Source organism: Poecilia reticulata, chromosome 19 (genome assembly GCF_904066995.2).
Source record: "Poecilia reticulata chromosome 19, P_reticulata-male-v2, whole genome shotgun sequence".
NCBI classification, from domain to species: Eukaryota; Metazoa; Chordata; class Actinopteri; order Cyprinodontiformes; family Poeciliidae; genus Poecilia; species Poecilia reticulata.
The window spans coordinates 5,264,841-5,286,645 of NC_088848.1; the positions used below are offsets into that span (position 1 = coordinate 5,264,841).

Consider the following 21,805-nt stretch of genomic DNA (forward strand, 5'->3'; position numbering starts at 1 on the left):
ATCCAGCCACATGACAGGACAGCTGTAGTTGAGAGATTTATGGTGTTGAGCTCGCGCTGCTTCATTAGGAAGAGCTGAACGTCTGATGATAGACTGGCCTCTGAAGTATCTTTTACTGTCCGTGCAGCTGTTTGGTGCTCCGGTCGGGTCGGGTAAAATCTGGACGGCTGCCATCTGACTTCTCAGGGTGGGTTACATGCGAAGAGGACCAGACCAGATAGGTCCGACCAGCATCTTCTGTATGTCTGCCAGGAAGCTGCAAGGGCCATTAAGCATGATATCACAGGCAGACAGCTTCCAAGTTGTTTATCATCACCACCCCGGCTCCGCATGACGGATGCAATAGCGAGCACTCACACTATAGCAGGATCGCTCCAGCACTGCATGTTGCATGAACGCTATAATACAATATCCATTCCTTGTCAATCTCTTGAAACCTGCTGGGAGCCCTGGGCAAGAATCCACCCTTTGTAACACTCTGGAGCTCCTTAATCTCACCGCACTGTCTATTCCTCTTAACGTGTGTCCAAACGCTCCCTGCTGCTGGAACAGTTGCTCCTTAAACCAAAACATTCAGAATCGCTGCATGGTGGGCGGAACAACACTTTCTTACAGAAATGTGATTGAATCAACCATGTCTTCCTTTCTTTTCTTTTTTGTTTTTTTTTAAGAAAAACAATTTAAAACTTAAGTTTGGCCTCTAAGTTTTATTTGCTTAATTATGCATAATTTCAAATCTATTTTCTACATCGTGGAGGAATTTTGACCTGGTCTTTGCAGATTGTTTTTTTTTTTTTTTTTGTTATTCAGATACTGAAGGTTTTTATTTAGCATAACCAGCCTGTTTAGGGTTGCTCTGCAGTTCAGCATTAGGTTTTGACTGTACCAGTCCAAAATCTTTGTTTTTACTGATCCATGCAGAGCTGAACTTTCTATTCGTCAGAAGACTGTCTGGCTGTGTAACCCAACATCATGTTTGAATGTTGGTATGATCTTTTTTTCTGAAATGCTGATTCAGACACAAGAGGATGCACAGCTTCTAGACAGCTCAGTCAACAAAATACTTTGGTATAATCGTGACTCTTTTAGGTAGATGCGTTTGTTATTCTTGGTGACCAGGGGTTTTCCCTTTGAAACTTTCTTTTTCAGTCAAATCTACAATTTAGGCACATCAGTGCTGTGGTTTTTGACTCCTGAGATCTTATGAATCTTTTTGGCCATTTCTTGATTCTGCAGGTCTGGTAGCAGTCAGGACTTTATATAATCTGTCAAATTGAACCAAAAATTGTGGTCATTCCCCGTTAAGTCATAACTCAACAGAAAAACACAACATCCCTGATCCACAGGCAGGTTGTGCTGCTTTTGTTCAGACTATTTGACTTTTCCCAGAGTTTGACAACAGAAAAACCGTCTACTGAATCTCTGTAAAAGAAGCAAAACATTTGCTTGAGAGAAACTTTTTTATTTTTCCCTCTATGCAGCTGTAAGAACTTGTTTCAGGCTTACTCAATAACGGCTGAGCAAAGTAATTCAGGCTAGTGTGCGTTTGACATTACTTTTTACCTGCTTTGTTCCTTTTCAAGGTTGTGAGGACTGGAGCCTATCCCAGCTGTCACTGTAATTATTTTCTCACAAAGATTCACATCCTTCTCAGCTGTCAGGCTGCCGCTTTCACCGACGACTCAGTAGTGAAATCAGTTGCAATGTCTACATAGTAAAATCGGCACCTGTAATTGGAGTGCCCTCATACATTAATCATTTTGTAATGGCCAAAGCTCGTCCTCCTATCAGCCTGCAGTGGAGCACAGAGTTTACTGGAAAACTGCAGATGGAAAAAATAGTTTTACGAATCTTTATAAGACATGAAAAACATTTAAAACAGTGGCACACCCAGCAAGATCCCTTATATTAATTGTAAAAGAGACTTGTGTGTTATGAGTGTCATTTATGTACACTGATTATATAAATATAAAACATTTTCTTCCTTATAGCTCGACATGAACAAGTGAACCAGCCATAAATGAAATCCCTACAAGGTAAAAACAGAAACAGTGAAGCCAATCTGACAGCTAAAAGTTGTAAAAATGAAAGTATCTTATGTTTTTGACAGGCACAAACAACTAATTTAAATTAAATTAAGTGAAATTGTGATGCATTAAACACAGACAAAAACCAAAACACAGAAATGCCATGCGAAACGCATACCCCATCCTAAATTTACACTAATTTTACCGTCAAAACTTAAAAATAAATTGCAATTTATCAAAAAATACATTAGAGGTTCGGGACTAGGTCTGTATTCTATTTTTTAAGATGATGCTTTACTCACGGACGGCGTCTTGGGGGCTCTAGTCACAGCTGATGTGAGCTGCAGCTGCATCAATCATTCAGTCTACATACTGTATTTGTGTACGAGGTTATTTATCTCCTCTCTCTGCTCGCCTCACACCGCTGTTGATTAATTTTGATGTAATTTCTTGCTCCAGATGGATCATCAAAGAGCGCTTTTTCACTGGAAGGAGCTGTAATCTTCAGGATAGCTGGATTTAAACCGCCTGTATTTTACTCTGACAAAACTCTCCTCTGGTTTTTATTAAAGTCGCTCCCTTTTTGCTGATGGTAGCAGAGTAATCCGTGCAGATATAAAAGCCCCTGCCGTTGCATTACGCTCACATGGCTTTACACAACCTATTCAATTGTAAACGTAATGGAATTTGATAATTATCTGCTTTGGGAGACTCGGCCGTAGAAACAGGTTTTTATCTGGCAGGTTTTAGTTCTGTGGTGACCAATGCCAATCTCAAGAAATGTTCAACAACTGTTACTTCTCCCTAGTAACCACAGACACCACCCTCTGGAAAAGCGCCATTTTTCACAAGTAAAACAAACATTTGTTTGACTCTTGAGGCCAAAGAAATCCACTCACCTTTCACAGCCTGCAGTGACATCATCAGCCTTACGCTTTGGTTATCTTTTGTGTTCCCAGCCTTGATCTTTGGGGGACGTTTCGCATGTGTCCCTGCTCCAACGCACCTTTTTCAAAAATAATAAATTAAAAATGTATCCTTGGTTCTGCAGAAGCCTTTTAATCCACTGTCAATCTGAATGAGTGTTAAAAGCCTAACCCTTTAAAACACGCAGGGCAGTGGCTTTCAACTTTTAGCTTTAGCAACTCTGAGGTTAAACTCCTGATTATTATTTTTTTTTCTTAACCATTGCACAGTCTTTTGGAAGAAGAAATGTTCCACATGCATCACTCTTTTTATCTTATCACCTTATTTATATTTTCTAAGATTTTAATCAAACACTTGGTTGTCAATGGGAATATGTGGTTTAAAACCCAGATTATAAAACCTGTTTGTCTTTCAAGTTCATTAACACGTTTCTTCACATTAAGGAAGAAGTTTAAAACTGTTTCTTATTGACATTGCTAAAAAAAATATTCCTAATCAGCGTGACAAATTTAAGCAATTGCATTTTCTCTGCCTACAATCACACAATTCTTTGTAGTTAGTTATAATTGGATACAGATTAAAACCAAATTGCTTTAACTTTGTTTGAGTCGTTCAAATGTTGCAGCTGCTGCGGCCCAGGAACAGGAGAACAAAAGAGAGAATGTTGCTAGTTTGAATCCCGACTTCCACAAATCCCATGTGACATAAACCGTAGATTTCATTTCAGAGGGGACTGCATTTCAAGAATAAGATCATTTTTTTGTCAGTGCCTCAGTTTCTGTAAATGCTATTGTACTTAATATTCTATGGTAATTAGGTTTGAACTTTTTATTTACTAAAGCTGATGTCTATAACTCCTGATAGGGCAGTTTTACCCATTCAGAATGGCTCCTCAAATGCTTGAAAAGCAATAGGAGGGAGAGATTTTAGCAGTTCTTTTTTTTCTGAGTTGTATCAGGGAGTTATGTTTGAAAGTAAATTCCTTCATTTTCCATAAATATGTAATTGGCTCAAGTGGAATCAAAAAAAAACTTTACTTTCTTTTTGCAAATGTTTGTTTTTTATCTTTCCACCACATAAAAATCTAAATTATAATCCTTCGACGTTACAATAAAACAGGATGATTTCTGTGTGATGTATATTTTTAAAGCTTGCTTTGTTTATTTCAAAGGTAAAGTTGGTTTTGTTGCTATGAAAATGTTTCACTACAAGGAATCGCTCTTCAGGTGGTAAAGGATGCTTGTGCAGAGGTTAACTGATTGTTAACCTTAACTAAATTACTGAAATAGTTCCCAATTGCTGCTACGTTCCAGATTTCAGGTATAAAATATGCAAAAAAAATAAGAAAAATAGGGAGTGCAAAGTGGGCCTGTCACGATAAACAATAAATCAATGAATCATACGATAAATTAAAACTAGCTCAATAATTTATATTTGTATGATTTACAGTTTTTCTCTTTTAACCAAACACTGGATGACAGATGTCTTCAATCTGATGCTTTGGTCTCAACTAACCCCTTTTTTTTGAATACAGTATTGTTTACAGAGAATTTATAATTCATTTAATTTGTTGTTTTGTTTATTTTGAATATTTAAAATGTCTTCCAGTTCCAGTTGTTAAATATTCATTTAAAATGTATTGATCTTTGAGAACCTGTTCTCGGCATTATCATTACTTTACTCGAAAATTATCTTAAAACAACAATATTATCGTTTATCGTGATATGAAGCACAGATTTGCTCATAATTTCACTTATTTACTCTTATGAGAAAATACCAAAATAAACACATGAGCCCTCATGTGACGCAGAATCGGATCTTTTTTGTGAATAGACCCTATTTGTTTCCAATCCTTTCTATTCCAGAGGTTTGAATGGCAGCTCATATAATAGGAAAGAAAACCCTACCTCTCACTTTCCTCATGCAAGCCCTTCAACAGCTGAGAAATTGAACAACTGCTATTTCTGACAGGAACTCAATTAAATCCTGAGGCCACTATAAAGAAGAAGAATGGAGCGATGTGTTTGTGTGTATGTTTGTGATATAAAGAGCAGAGGGTCCTACTTCCTTGTCTCCTTCTATACGCATAGTTGGAGACAACAAGGAACAATTTGAGGATTAAAAAGAAACCAGCGCGAATAAGACGAGAGAAAGAAACGGCAAACTGGAGATAAGACGTGGAGAGAAGCTGCCCCTGTGGCACCGGGTGATAAGGACATTATGTAGATTGAAACGCTTCATGCAGGATGAAATCAGCATAAAATAGTCCAGCAATTTCCTTTTTAAACTCGTGTTGTATCTTGCCGTGAAATTATACATAGATTCCACATTTGGAGGTATCTGAACGACGACCTGTGTTGTGTTGCGATGTGAAGATGCAGAGGAGCCGTTCAGATTAGTCCACATCGTGGATTAAAGCAAAGGTCAGCAGTTGAAAGTGGGAATATTTAATGTGATAGGCAGACAGATGATCAGAGTTGTTCTTGTATGGATCTCTGTTCACTATCATTTTGAATATCTCCAGAGGCGTACAAGGCATTTCCTCAACACGTTTAGCATTTAACAAGGCAAAAAACAAAGAAAAGAAAATTCTTATAAAACAGATAGTGGTATTTTACGCCAAAAGGCATCCAAAAACATTAAAATCCTCCCGTTTTTAGCAGAACAGTTTTGCACTGTAATGTTTTATGATGTGTATTATTGCTGTCTATAAATACTGTCAAAAAACTGTGAATAGACCCTAAAATATCTGGGCATAACAGCAGGAGATGGATAATGTGCTGAAACACTCAAACCCATCCCTTCAGAGTAGCTTTTGAACCATAATAAATGGAACATTGACCAACATATATGATATGTATTGATGATTTTGATAATAACACTCGACAAAATACAATGTGTATGACTGGTTTCTCGCCTGGTGACTGCATGTTCTTCTTATGACTTTTTATTTTTGTTTTTATAATATGAAGCACTTTGAACTGCCTTGTTGCTGAAATGTGCTGTACAAATAAACTTGATTGGCTAATGTATTAGCAACTGTGTCCAATCAATATATTATGTATGGAAATAAACCTTTTTTATCGCCTTTTAACTCACTTAAAGGAACTCGTGAGTAATAGGTGCGTCGTAAAAACGAAGGTTAATAACCAGAAAATCTGAGAGCATCAGAAATATAGCTCAACTATTTAACACCATTTTGTTAGATTGCAGGAACTCTAGAGAAACGGTTGATACTTTAAAACTAACATCGTTCTAAGTTAAAGATTATGCCCATCTTGTGATTTGTGCATCCTGGCAGCATCCAGGGACTCCCACTGAACAGAGCATAGGAATAACAGTGAAGCTTCCCAGTACTGAGAGAACGAGTCTGACGTTAGATGATGTTTGTCCAACAAATTGCCAGCTTTGTCCTTTGTTTGCCTTCTTAGACAAACTGTTGAGGATCTGAAAAGAAGCCAATCTTGGCAAAAAGTCTGCTGACTATCAACACTTGTTTTTCTGTCTTGGTCCTAAAGTTTTTACAGACAACGCCAAATACAAGTGTGGCTCAAAAGCTCTATACTTAAGCGTGTTTTATATTCCCTATATTTTTTTTTTGCCAAAATCGTATTTTGGCAAAAAAAAACATTTTGTTAAAAGTTTAGACATGACAAAATGAAAACCTGTCGCATCTATAAAGTGTTGAGTGTGATGCATTCCCATTTCATACAGTCCATATAGTTTGGCATTTAGGTAGTTCAGGCTCATAGTTCAAAGAGGAAGATGATGGATGGATGGATGGATGGATGGATGGATGGATGGATGGATATTGGCATGAAAGGTGTCAAGAGTTCAAAATGTCATGCGTGCCCTAAAGTAGTCAAGTAATTTAACAAGTGAATTGAACAGAAAACATGTCGGACTGTCCTGCTACATAAGCTGCCTGAAGCTTTTGGAATGCTGAGGTGAGTGACCCATCATCATTGTAGAAAGATTACCTGGATAGTGAAGCAAGAGTATAACTAACATTAACCTTAGGTAGTTTCAGTGTCATTTGCGTAATATTTATGTAAATTTTGTTGTTGCAGAGCAGATGTGTGATATATATGGCAGCTCTAGCATGATATATTCCTCCCATTGAGTTTTTTGACTTCCATAAAGCTTCCCAGCAGTCTGGCTTTGCTGGAGATCTTGGAAGCTACAGTGTCAGATAAGTAGGAAGGTGATGCTGCATTTCTTCTTAATGTGGCATAAGCAGGCTGGTAAAGTATAGGAGCATGTTAAACATTTCCACCATAAAGGATGACATGACTCATGTTTTTCATACAGCTAATCATGGTTTTTGCCAATCATTTTTCAGTCTGAATTCCGTACAATATAAAACATTAGGTGCAGCGATTTTAATCAAATACAGCAATGGCAAAGATTAAAAAAAATGATGGATCAATCAGAAACTATTCACATTCAATAGCAGTTTCAATAGTATACCCCATGTATTTATATATTTAGTTTCAATTCCAGACAGCAGATTTTGCCTGACATTTAGGTAAAAGCATGGACATAAAATGAACATAAATGTATAACTCTACATTGTGTGTGTAGTAGCTCATTTCAATATAAAAAAAAAGTACGGTATATACAAAGGTTTATGACAGAAACTCATTACCCGTCTTGAAAAGGAGAATTTCTTGAGAATAAAATGAATTATAAATGAAGCATACAGAAAGTGTAAGAAGCCACAAGGCCCCTCAAGTCCAAAGGAAAAAATGGACAGTAATGACACGGGGAAGAAGAGAAGAGAACATTTGCAGTGATTTAGAGTCTCTGCTCTGCTGTGAAGCTCGGCTATTTCTGAGACCTGAATCTCATAATCCCCTCCCTGCAAACAAAGCATTTACTAATTCATTTCCTGAGAGCATCTCAGCAGCCTTAAAGCCACAAATGGAGCAATAAATAGCATAATAACATGCAGAGGGCTCTTTTCACAGCTGGGTTGGCCCTGTAGCACCTGACGGTCCAAACTGACTCTGCTCTCTAAGAAAATGTAAATTGTGGCGAAAAATATTTCTAAATGGTTTTTATATGAAGAGGACAACAGGCTTTTAGAAAATGAATCGCATAATAGCAGTTATTCCACATTAGAAATATCAATATGCAGGCATGATTTCTAATCGATGGAATTTATTTTTGTACAATTGAAATTTATTTTGAAATATTTTTACATGTATTCTGAATTTTATAAAATTCTCAGAAAATTTGTTCACCTTCAATAAAATGATTACACTTTGATCAATGAAATTGAGATATAAAAAAAAAACACCTAGGCTTAACACTATTAAACACTAAAATTAATATAAAGTTTTTTTTTATTTTATAACTCCTTGAATTCAAAAGTTTACACAGATCTGGTCAGTGTCAGGCATAACTGTATTTTAAAATGTATGACTTTGGTCAAAACTTCTGGGTTTCACTCTAAGGGTTCATGGTAACACTTTATTTGAAGAGGTGTGCATGAGATTGAAATGACACTGTCATAAACATGACAGTTATGAAAATAAAGAAGTCTTTATGAATGTTTGACTGTTGTCATGAAGCGTCATTTGGTAAATAATGACACTTTTAATGCAAAGTTGCTCTAAAAGTTGCATTAAAAGTCTAATAAAAGTGCCAACTTTGCATGATTTTGTAAATTATGATAATTTAATGCAAAGTTGGCATTTTTAAAGGACTTTTAATGCAACTTTTAGAGTAACTTTGCATTAAAAGTGTCATTATTTACCAAATGACACTTCATGAGAACTGTCATAAACATTCATAAAGACTTCTTTATGTTCATGACAGGTGTCATGTCATGTTTATGACAGTGTCATGTCAGTCTTATGCACACCCCTTCAAATAAAGTGTTGCCGGGTTCATTATATTATCAATCAACCTAATATTTACTCCTTTATCACAATTAAATCTAACAAGTACAGCTTGTTAGATTGGGTCAGTCTTGGTTCTGACAGAGCAAGTCTCCTTGCCTGTTCAGAAAGAAACCAGGTTTCTAAAAGTTTACCCGAGTGAACAAGCATTTAGTTAAAAAAAAAAAAATTAGATATTAGATTTTGAAGATTTAGGAATAGGAGCAGGATAATTGACCATTTTGGTTAGACTCTTAGCATTTTGAAGGGCCCTTTGAGAGCTGTTACATTTATGTGAAGATTCACATCTAAAGTGTTCGTGTTCTCATTAACCTTTTTTAGATTCACGGGGATGTTACATAATGTCCAATGATTTCTCAAAAAAACCAAATATCCATAACATTTCTCTCTCTTTGCTCTCTGTGCCCTCCTCAGAAGGTTCCCTGAGCTCTGGCACTGGCAGCAGGTCTTTCAGTCCATGATGCTCCATGGATGCTGTGTGTATGTTGTGAGGCACCAATATGAAAGAAAAACCTTCCTGGTTGTTATGTTTACACAAAAAACATACAAAACTAGAGATGAGACGGGGGCTGGGAGAGGATCTCTTTTCAGTGGAAAAGAAAACGTTCAGGAAACTCGTTATCATTTGATGGTCATCATCTAAAAGAAACAGCAAAAGGAGCGAGGCAGCTGTGCTTTCAGATAATCCAGCAGTGAAAACACAGATGGGGCCACCAGCCTATTCTGGAAATAAATATAACTTTTGTTCCTATACAGGAAAACTCAATTGAGAGGCTGAAAACGATGAAAAGTGTGTAAATCACGAGTTTTCTGCTTCTAATAAATCGGTTACCGGAAGACTTGCAATTTGAAGCGCGCTCTTTCAACGTTACTTTTTAAAAACTACAAATTATCAGGCAACTTTGGCACCGAGTTTATGATGACAGCTCATCAATGATTTGTTTAATTCCTCTCTTCAATACCAGGCCCATGTGTCACTTCAGAGCTGACAAATATTAAAGACCTGAAACTACAAAGCTTCACACCTGAACGCCTCACGCTGTGAACACGTTTTTTTAAGACCCCAGGCATGGAGTGACGAGACTCACGAAATGGTGTTTCAAAGTCTCACAAAAAGACACTTCACGCAAACTGTGATTAAATACACAAGAACATCATGACAGGAAAATGGCCATACTGTGCAAAAAATAAAATGAAACACGTGGTTGAACGTGCGCCTGCTGTTAATTATTAAATAAATGGAGTGGTTTAAAGACAGTCATCACTGGTGCTGAAGTTGTTTTATGTTTGCGCTTTTAATCCTGGAATATATATATATATATATATATATATATATATATATATATAAATGCAATAAGAGAGAGGCTGGAAGTGATAATATGGCCGTGTCTCTCTCATTTTCATCTGACCAGCAGTCGCTTTATTTTTACAAGTCTTTCACTGGAACTGAAAATCTTTCTGCTTGTTCAGAAAGCAGCTATGTATTGGTCTATTAATCTTTCTCTCCCTCACACACACACAAAAAAATGCTAGTCACGCTAAATGATTTTAATCTTTTATGAGTCTCTAGCACTAATGCAAACTGCACACCAATGCTCATTTAATAATTAAAGCCTTGAATTGATTTTTGCATTACAATGCTTGTGTTGAGGGACATTAGTCTGTGCTGCTGATGATAATAACACAGCTGATTCCTTCCAATAAAACCAGCTTCACTTCGGCAGCAAATAGAAATAGAGGGAGAGACAAAGGGGGGCTGGGAGGGGGCTTGTAGCAGGAAGCAATATGAAAGAAAAGATCAACATTCAGAGTCTTTAGGTGGTGTTTTTATTCAAATAAAAGGCTATTTTAAAAGGAGATACTGACTTTAATGGATTACAGTTTTATGTAAGTCTAGCCTGACACCTACATCTCATTTTATTGATATTAGGTTCATAGATTTTGTAAATTGTTTCTTCCACTGCAGCAGTTTGTATGGATTTTCTTGGGCTTTGTGATGTGCAGACCATCATCCGACTCGTGTCCTTTTTGACATGAACACAACTTCCTCGTGCCACCAACACCATTTCTGATGCAGCACTTGGCATCACAGCAAAAATCAGAAATCAAACCCTAATTACTGATTAGATGACTGGAGACAATTGGATGCACTGGGTCTTACTTAGGTACATTGAAATAAACAGAACTTTAATATAATTTACCACCACTTTTTTTTTTAAACTAAATTTTAAATTACCCATCTTTTTGTTCCTCTTCAGAATTAAACACTTTTCTGTGTTGGTCTGTCACCTGAAAGTAAGACTGAAGTTATTGATTTTTTTTTTTTTTTTCCAGTCAATCCTCTCCGGTGAGGCCTTCCCACTGAGTTATCAGAAATGTCTCAGTCCAGATGTTACCTGTAATATTCATCACATGAGAAACATTAGCATGCGAGGCACTGCTAGGGTTTTATATGTACACCACAACGCTGCTGGAAACCTAAAAAGGATGGAAATCCGGAGAAGGAAAGAGTCGATCCCCAGTGAACCGATGATCCAACACATGTGGTATCTCTGAAGTTGACAGCCGGGTCCTACAGGGAGGCTGCTACCCTAAAAAGGCTGCATTAAAGGGATTCCCAGGGAAACGGCACGTCATTTATCATTCCTGCCTTTATTTATGAAGGGATGTTCGAATGTATTTGATGTCTTGGAATCAAAAAAATATGTTTTACTAAAAGAAAACAGACCAACTGAGCTACAGGAAGAGATTTCCTGATTTTAAAAGAAAGAAACGATGAGGTAGTCTGCAAAGTAGTAGATTTCTTCAGTGGATTTTTTTTTTTTTTTTTTGTAACATGTTGAAGTGTTTTTAATCTGCTGGAGTGTTGTTTACCAGAGATGCAAAGAGCAGAAACATTCAGCGGACTGATTTGCTGAGATTTACAGCTCTCTTTACAGCAAGGGTCTCTGAATCCCGTCCTCAAGAGCCTCTGTCCCACGACACGCCAGCTCTGTTCAGTCCGCCTCAGTCGAGTCGAACTCTAGTTTGTTCGCCTAGAAAGTCCGCTGGATTTGGGGAAGTTTGAATCGAGCTTTGTTGCTGTAACTGATTTCGTGAAGCTCCCATTTCCTACGGGACAAAAGACACGATTGTCCACTTTCTGCCTTGCTGTTCAGCTTGTAGACCAAATGCAACGTGAAGTCTGGAGAAGCAGGCTCACCTTCTGTTTCTCCCTTGTTGACAGAAAGGGTGTTTGAAAGTCAAAGCTAATCTAAAACTTTGAAATGTCAACAAGTTGTAATATTATTGGTAATTGTTTGCTTACTGATAGTGGAAAGATTTTCCTGTTGGAAAGCTTAAATCTTTGAAGGAAGGAACATGTTACTTTTCTCCACTTGAGCTTTTTGATCGACTTGCAATCAGTTTCTTGAAGATCTCAGCAGCAACCTGTCTGCCCGTTCTGAGACGGTAGAAACTAAAATGCTGTGCCTGAAGTTCAGGACAGAAGTTTCAGTGACCACTTAAAACTTTTAGAGAAAGAATTTGACAAACTGAACTCGGCAAAGGCAGAGAGGTGGAGGATTGTAGGCGTCTCTCTTGAGCAGCAAAAAATGATTTATGAGAAAAAAATCATGTTTGCTACTTTAAACTGCGTTGACTTTACCTGTCACATGATTGCATTAAACTGGATACTATTTTTTATTCTTGGCAAATTGAAACTGCAACTCAGAAAGAGTTTAATGAATCATTTAATCAAGGCTTGGTTTACTCACACTGTAACAGTACATTCCTGTTCATGTCCAATTTTTTACTTTTTTTTTAATTTAGTTTATTGGCAACATCCTACACACAGTGATTATTCTGAGGTAGTCTCTTGAAGCTGTCTGGTGTCAAGGATTTTCCAAATTATTGTTTTTTCAATATCATATCTGTTCACTCTCATCACCCTTTTTTCTTTCTTGAATCATTTATTCCAAAAGCTGCGATAAGCCTGACAGATCTCTGAGTGGCTCCTGTTAAATCTGTCCTCTACTGGTGGTCGTCTCTTTCTCTGGGTGTCTTTTGTGAAGATGGATGCTAATTATGCCATCTGCATTTGGTGAGGGAGCAAGAGCCACAAGAGGAAACTGCGAGAGCAAACAGTGAGAAGGGATGAATGATTAAAAAAATAAAATCTCTGGTTATGATATGAAAAAAAAATGCCTTTCTAATTTTTCAACATTCTTTTTTGTAGCAGTGTTTTAACAGTGATTTTTTTTATTTTTTATCTTTACGCTCTTTCAATATTTCTAACCTTCAGTCTCTCTCCCTCCACTTTTATCCCTCCTCTACTCTTCAATCTCTGTCCTGATTATTCTACACTTCAGGTATTGTCTGTGAACCTTTTCAAACTCTCTGCCTGATCATTTTGAATGCACACTCATGAGCAATATGTTGAAGTGTTGCACGCAGCGACTACACACACGCATACACACTTCCACGGTTGGAGCTACACACGCATGCAGCCGTCCAGTCATTTGTAAAAGATTGCCCACTGGAATTTCCTCTGTTGCTTAAAATGGATTGAATTGCCTCTGCAGGTTTGATCACAAATCGATAAAGCGTCCTCACAGCTGCCATCTTAAACTGTGTGTGGGGTCTGTGTGTGCAATTGTTATCTGGCTAGATTTTTTTTTATACTTCTGTAGCTTATTTAGTCCTCATCCTTTTGATTTACTCCTCATCCTTTAAGCTTTCCTGAAATGATGTTTATAATACTTAAAGTCTTTGTGTAATTCTGTAGTTTAGAAGTTTTTGTCATATTTATACCATTACTGGAAAAATGTGTTGCTTTGCTGCTGTTTACCTATTTTATAATTTAACATACGTTTAACCCAGTGTCATAAATGTTGTATGGTATATTCTGTGGAACCTTTCATACCTTAAATTGGCATTGTCACGTAAAACTGACCTTTTTTTTTAGCTTTAATATAATCGTGTTACAACGTTATTTAATCATTAAGTGTTTCCTCGATTCTTTCATGTTTGTTTGAGAAATCCTTTAACCTCCTATGGCAACCATTCAGCTGTGCAAAATTCCTAAATTGCAAAGTAAAATTTATTTTAAGATATAGAATTTTTTTTAACAGCTTACATTAATATAGTTACCTGATCATGCTACAAAATGGCACTTTGTGCCTGGAAAACAAATAATGCTGCCCCTTTAAGATGAGATCCGATGTTAGAGGATGAGTCATGATGTGTTAAAGGTCCACAGGGACACAGTTTAATGTTTAAATCTGACGGCTTCAACACAAATTCAAAGTGCATCTTGACTATTTCAACACAAATATGTGTCCTTTAAACTTTTACACACTGAAGCACTCTCCAAATTAGGTGTTTTGGAATTTCCTCTGATCAGCGGCGCACACTGCTCCCGAAACCTCTGACTAAGTTCAGGCTGACACTGAGCTCCAAAATGACTATAAACGCCTTAATTTCCCCAGAGGGTTTGATATTTTTCCTACAACGGTGCACTTACTGAAGCTTACATGAAAACCGGAATAACTACGGCGCCGAAGTACACTTTTTGTCTGCGCGGTGTTTAACAAAAAGAAGGCATGGGAGCTGACGGGATCCAAGTCGAGAACAGATTCGTTAGTTCCGAAGGCTCCGGCGGAGGATGTCTCTGCCGTCTTTCCGCGCAGCTTTTGAAGAACTCTTAATGGATGGTGGTTCTGTCAGCAACTCTTCCCCTTGTCTGAAACTTGATTGCACTCTCAGGCAGCCGCAGCACCAGCTACGTTTCTGAACTCGGTAGTCTCTTGGCTCCATTTGATGTTGGCAGGATGTCCTGAGCTCGGCCCGCTACTTGATCATCAGCACTAAAAATGATTGATGATGCCTATATCCCATGGGATTAAGCCTCTTTGACCCATCTCAGACTGTTATATTTGGTAAGATGGCCTTGTCTTTTACTGCTCTTAAAAAAATCAAATCTGACAGGCACTTATCTTTATGCGCTGCAGATGACTGATATTGGGGAACTTCTGCAAAAGTTAAGTCTGCAGGAATGTGAGCATATAAATCTTGTTCATTATCTTGTCATATTTGTGACAGTATTCATATAAATATATAATAAATTGGATAGATAGAGCAGTCTCTGTGCTCACTCAGGGGTCACCTGAAGTTGCTAGTCCGAACGTCTACATTGCCCTAAACTGAAGTAAATAAAATACTTTGGACTAAAAAAATGTGAAATTATGGCAGTTTAAAGTTTTTCTTACTGTTTATGAGTCATCTATACACAGTGCAGCAAAGAACTGAAGATGAGAGACGCAAAGCTTTTCACAAAGTATTTCTGCTTCTGTGTTTTTTCTCTCCCTTCTTTTCTGTCAACCCACAGTTGCTCATGGCAGATGGCCACTAATACAATTTCTTTCTGTTTAAAGACAATTGTTTCTTTCCATTGTCACCATATGCTTGCTGTAAAGTTTAATGGCATTTGCAAGGCATCCTCCTTAATTTAGTTTCATTGATAATTTCATTGATGGACAAATGAGAAGAACCACCAAAGCTCAAAAATCAGCGAGTGTTAGAATATTTGGACACTTGGGTTTTCTGCCTTATTGTTGCTTAACATGTGTTGCCATATCCAATTCATTCTCCTTTACTCGTTGTTTCAATGGTCTCACTGTTTGTTTTTCAGTTTCTGTATTTGTCCTCCAAGCCTGAGACTATGATCTGAGACGGGTTTCTGCTCCAATTGGAGGAATTAAAGTATCTTGGGGTCGTGTTCATGGAGGAGGGAACGACGGGGCGGGAGATCGATAGACAGATTGGAGCCCGTCTGGAGCGACTAGGAGAGAGCTGAGCCGAAAGGAAAATGATGAATGGATTTACTTTTTGTGTTTTGCTCCTTGTACGGTTAGATTTCGCTCCCTTAGATCAGTGGTATTACTTTCTGTTCAGTCCCCAGTTTTGATTATTCATTTTAAATCACTACCTGTTGGCCTCTACTCCCAGCTGCACCCTGTTGATAATCAACCACCTCCTCAGTTTCCTGATGGATTCTCTGTTGAGTATTGTTGTCTCGCTGCATCATATAAGTTCTTCTTGCTTTTTCATTGAGAAAAATCTCAACCTTTGCACTTGAGTCTTCTTCAAACCCCACTAGATATGAGAGGAACTCCTTGTAGAGCAGCATTCTTTTACCTATTTACCATTTATTTGAAAGACGGACAAGGTACACCCACTGAACAAATTGCTACATAGACCTGTACATTTCTCGCTAACACAAACAGTGAATCAGCCAATCACATTTCAGAAACTCTTTGCATTTAAGCATCTAGATGTGGTGAAGAGGATTTGCTGAAGTCTAAACCTAACATCAGGATGGGGAAGGAAGAGCATCGGTATTGACGTAAGTGTCTTGTTAAATCTGCTGCGACGTGTGATGCCATTATGTCATTGTGGGCCAAAATCTCAGAGGACGGTTCAAACACCTTGTTAAATCTTTGCCACAAAGAATAAAGGCAGCCCTGAAGTGGAAAAAAAGGTCTTGGTACGAGTTAGGTGTCTCTAATAAAGTGGCTGGTGGGAGTTTATATATAAAGGTCAAGCAATGGGTGCTTGTTAAAGTGACTGCAGCAGTTCACACTTCTGCCATGTGATAAGTAATATGTGAGGGTTACTGTGTCTGACATATGTATTCTGCTGATGTACGTTTGGAGTGACACTGACAGCTGCTGCACGTCTGAATCGGATTTACGGAAAGGCTTAAAGGGAAAAATTTGAAAAAAAAAATAAAATTTTTCACTGATCGACTTTGTTTGAATTTGCCTAAAATAACTGATCTGTGTTGATTGTCAGTTTGGCTTTAATCTTATAAAGCTGGTAAGTTAATGAGCAGAGAGATTTGATGTTTTGCTTCCTGTCAGACCTTGAACTGTGTTTGGTGTCTTTTATTCAGCTGGAGTTGATTCATTTCTGACTATGACGATAAGCTGAAGACCAACCCCCAAAAAACCTAAAGAGGACCAGACAGGCACCGAAGATGAATGGATGAAGGAATGATAGCTGCAGTATGAAACACTTTTACACTAATCATTCACTTATTCACATGTTCCACTCAATGAAATCACAGGTTAGTCAAATTATGTTTATGTTTTATTGCCACTTAATTACATGTTTCATGGTGATAACTCGCATGCAATGTAAATAAAATGATAATAATCTCTAATTTACTGTGACGCCTTTAGGCGATGTTTTGACGAGTTTCTTTCCAGCAATGTGTAATTTGTGCTTAGGTGTAAAAACTAACAGATACGTACAAAGCACCTCGCCTGCAGAGGTGTTGCAGAATCTGCTGCCAGCAGGATCTGGCATAAATTAGCTCCCAGGTTCTTTTACAGCTTCCTCAGGGGGAAAAGCGCTGCATGAATCCTTTCCATAATGACAAGAAAATTAGGGTTGAAAATGCACCTTTTTTGCTTGTGAGTGTTAGCATGTAGCTCTGCAGGTGACGTCTCAGAAGAAAGAGGGGAAAATAAAATGAAAGATGATAGGTTGGGACTGAGAATGAGCTTTTTTCTGGTGGAGAACAGCAACTGCAAACACACTTTGTGTGCATCGCTGCTTCATCCACAGCAATATGGACTTTTACACTCAAACCTCTTTTACCCCATAGTGGGAAAATCATTATTTTCAGCTGCTATTCAATAGTCAAATTATTTTTTTGACAGTTCACTTATGTTGCCACTTTTGTCCCTCATGTTCTCCCGTCGGCTGCAAGTCCCAGAGTCACCTCGTCACCCTGTCATTGACTTTTCTTATCCTTGTGAATAAAATAGAGCTCACTCGGGGAGTTCTTCTGTGACCTTGGCCCATCATCAGGGGCTCACATCAATCTGCACAATCAAATATGTTTTTCATTTTCTTCATTTCCTTTGCAGAATTTTACTTCAGCTCACAGAAGTAATGGGGAATGGAAATCAACCTGCTGAAAATGGAAAACTGCCCTCTCAGGACCAATGGATATCATGTATGTCATATCCTTCACAGATTCTTTGTGTTAGAAAATCAAGCTGAGCTCTACTCTGCTATCGTCCTGAAAACAAACCTCTGGGATGTTCTGTTTTACATAACATCCCACAAATCTTTGGAGTTTTATGTTCTGCAACAACGCATTCGATATTTACATATATATGAAAGAAACATGTCTTTTTAAAATATTTATTCAAAAAGATCGGTGTGGACGACAAACTGATTGATTATGAAACATTAGTACTAATCTCGTAGCTTAAATATAATATTTGAGTTTATGAGCGAATCGTGAAAATGCTCATTCACCTGTTGAACATTGTAAATTTGGTCACATCACAACAAAGTCTATGGATTTTACTAGGATGTTAAGTGACCGACTAATGCTGTTCATTTGAATGAACATTTTACTTTGATGTTTTAAAAAAATTACAAATAAAAACTGGATCCTCAGTTCCAGTTTGGTGTCTTTTGCAGCCTCTGACAGCTTTCCTTTTGCCTTTAGCTCAGTCAGTCTCACCATCATCACTGGTGTACCCTGATGAACCCACGAGTAAAACACTCTTCAAACTATGTTTTCAATGAGAGCATTGTGTTGTTTTGCTCTCCCAGCCATTCTTACCACCCACCCCCCTCCCTCCCCCTTTGCATCCTGATTGTTGTTAGTTTACAGTATCACCTGCCAGACAACACCCAAGGGTTGCAATTAACGTGGCTGCCTTCAGGTTTTTCGGTATTCAGAGGAGACGGATGTTGCGTTGCGTTGGGAAAAAATTCTGTCATTTCTCTGCGAGGCAAATGCATTGCTGCTGGTTGTCCTGAAGGCCTGACATCCATCTCTGGTCTGACTTGCTTCCCTCTTGTAGAAACGACTGAGTGAAGATCTTATGCAGAGGCATCACGAGACAGGATGAGATTATGGCCTGAGATGCTGGGAAACATTTAGAAAAATCTGCTTCTTTGCTTCTCGCAAACAGGCTTCAATTTAGCTCTCTGCACCACCTCTGATGGACACTGCAGCAGAACCAGAACACCCCACGAAAGCCACTGTTTTTAAAATGCTCTTTTCCATGACATAAATGTTTAAACATTGATATAAATTCTTCAAATTCTGACTGTTTTTGTTGATTATCCTTCTAGAATTTCTTTGTTTTTGCTTTCTGGTCCAAATGTCCCCAATTTTCTTTCTTCACCTTTTGTGTCGCACACAACCAAGGGCCAATCGGAGCCGCTTCGTCGAAACGCTTGCTTCCCCTCAGGTTGCACTTACTGCATCACTCTATACACCATCACTACATATGTTTGCTCTTGCTGCAACCGAACAAATCACAATGCATTATACATGACTTTGTGACAATCACACAATACAGGAAAAATAATCATTTCCCCCAAGAAATATGTATTTGCATCATGACTGAGTTTGCACTGCCTCAAGCAAAACCTGAATCTTGTTTGTTTTCATATTTTTTTCCCCCCTATATTGTATATGTGGTATTGCTTCACCAAATATGCAGCTTGCGTTCGTTGTAAACAAACTTTAATTTAACATTGACCAAACTTCTTTTTTTTTTTTCTTATGCCGAGTTTTACAATGAGGACCAATCATTTTGTTTAGAAAGTAATTTTAATGGTTGACAAGTACAAGTGGTCTTCAACAGCACTTATGTAAACAACACAACACACATTTTTTATAGCGTGCCGGTAGATTATGAGTGTGTTCCCTGTTTGTGCTGAACTGATGCAGATGATGAAGATTCAGGTTGTGTTAATCGAGCCACTCCAGATCCCAGAGGAGTTGAAAAGGAGGCTTCCTGGATACAGAGCAGGGCCAAAGAGAGAGCGGGAGGACGTTCCATCCGTCTCTTCACTCAATCATAACGGGAAAGGATTTAATGATGCCAACATCCCTCTGATCGACTTTCTATACTTGGCAACATTGGAGCCGAAATGTATCCTATTACCTAACAGAGGCTACTTCCGTGTCACAACAGGTTACTGACCTGATTAACGAAAGGCCAGCACCTGTAACTGATCAGCCAGGGCTGGTAACAAATTTGTTAAACAATATTATTGTGCTTTTATGTTTTATGTTTGGTATTTCTATTTCTTGTGATATTGGATTTCAGTAAATTATGTCAAACTAGAAGTACAGTGGGTGACCATCCAAGGTGTGTTATTCGATAGCCTCTGTAATGCTAAAGCTAGTTTCCTTCTCATTTGGCGATGCCTGCCTCTCATTAATCTGACTAGCAGAATGCTTTAGAATGTCTTGTAACAAGGAAGTGGTGCGCAATAATCTTAATTTTGGCCCCAATACTGCTTGAGCAAAAGCAAACGATGTGGATTCACAGATAAATTACTGTGAAAGATCATCCCTGCTGCCCAGATATTTAGTTCCTATGAATGTCATAAGACAATTAGTTACTTCAGTCTTCAATCAGAGGCCTCTTTTCATTCAGTGCAAGACTGACTGCTACCGGAGATCCTTCCTGTCCACATCGACACCATTCATGACTCTTTGCACATATGTGGATGATATGAGTTATAACGACATTTAGTTTCGCTTTGGTATAAATACATATTATTGATTTGAATTTAAAGCCGTGCCATAGAATTCTAAAGACTTAGACATTGCAGAACCTTCCTTTTTATGTGTTTAAGCAGTTCAGAGTTGAACTTCCTGGTGTGCTTTGGGTCATTGTCATGCTGCATAGTAGAATTTATGTTTTTATCGAATCATTCTGGTATTAAAGCAGCTAAACAGCCCCAGATCATCGCTCTACCTCCACCAGCTTTTGAATCTTGGAATAATTTTCAGTCATTCTTACAAAGATTGACCTCAGAAATATATTTTTCTTTTGCTGGATAGTGGCTCTGCCTGTGGGTTGACGTTGAAATAGGTCCTCAGAAATAACTTTGCAACCCTTTTCACTCTGATGGATATGTTGGACTTCATATATCAACTTTTTTGTCATTTTCCTTAGATTAGAGCATGATGTGTTGCTCCTTCACTTTGTCAGATAATTTTGTTGATTTTGTTGATCAAAGTTAACAGAATATAATTTTTTCACACAGTTTCAGGTCAGTTTTTCTTTTCCTCTAACAAGTTAAGTATTTTATGATTTGTGAAAAATACATAACCAAGTAAATACATAACCCCCTTCTGGGGGCAAAGACTTTTTCGCTGTGCATCAAATGTTTATTTTGATGTTTTATTTGCTCAATTTCACCAACTCATGGACATCTTGGTGTTTCATTTCTTTACTGATACATAAAAACCTTGACAGAAATGAAAGAGTGTATATATACCCAAGAGCAAAAAAATGCCAGGTTGTATTTTGCTTCAGGGTAAACTGTGTTGCTTCCACTTAATGCATTAGGAGGAACTTGACGTGAGAGTTGAAACTAAAAATAAAAAATAAAAAATGTATTTAAAAAAAAAAAAAAAAAGTCCTTTAAGGAGAGACAGTTGTGAATAATTTTGTTACCATTCAGGCTCCTGCTGTTTAAAAAAATAATTTGTGTTTCTGTTTTTCTGAGTCAGTGTAGGGACACAAAAGGAAAAGCTCAATTAAATATGTAATCTCTTGCATTGATGTCAGTAAGTGGTGGGAGACTGGTTTTTAGTGGGGGGACTCTTCTCACCCTCAGGCACAACTTAAAAGGGACGGGGAAATTTCACTCAATCAGATTTTATTTTATATCTATTTCTTCATGAATTATTTTCAATAAGGTTTTGTATTTCTGCCAGCAGGTTCAGGAAGGATTCAGATTAAATAAAAGTTATTGTCATTACTTATTGAGAAGTAAAATCTTAATGTTCTTGCTTGATTAATTAAATGACTGAATTTAAAGTCGGGAAAAGTGTCAGAGTGAGTTAAGTAGTTGTAGGGATAAGGCTCAGCCTTTCTGAAAGTAATATATCAGTATAAAGCCATGTTG

At 37.8% G+C, this 21,805-nt stretch overlaps 1 long non-coding RNA gene across 1 annotated transcript in view; it reads left to right on the plus strand.

The window, feature by feature from the left end:
- The window catches only part of LOC103481309 (uncharacterized), a 49,688-nt gene that overhangs the window by 21,172 nt on the left and 6,711 nt on the right, over positions 1-21,805 (plus strand). The window contains exons 2-3 of the long non-coding RNA XR_536268.3: positions 16,794-16,967; positions 17,776-17,864. This is a non-coding gene — a long non-coding RNA (uncharacterized LOC103481309). The remainder of the gene's footprint in view (positions 1-16,793; positions 16,968-17,775; positions 17,865-21,805) is intronic.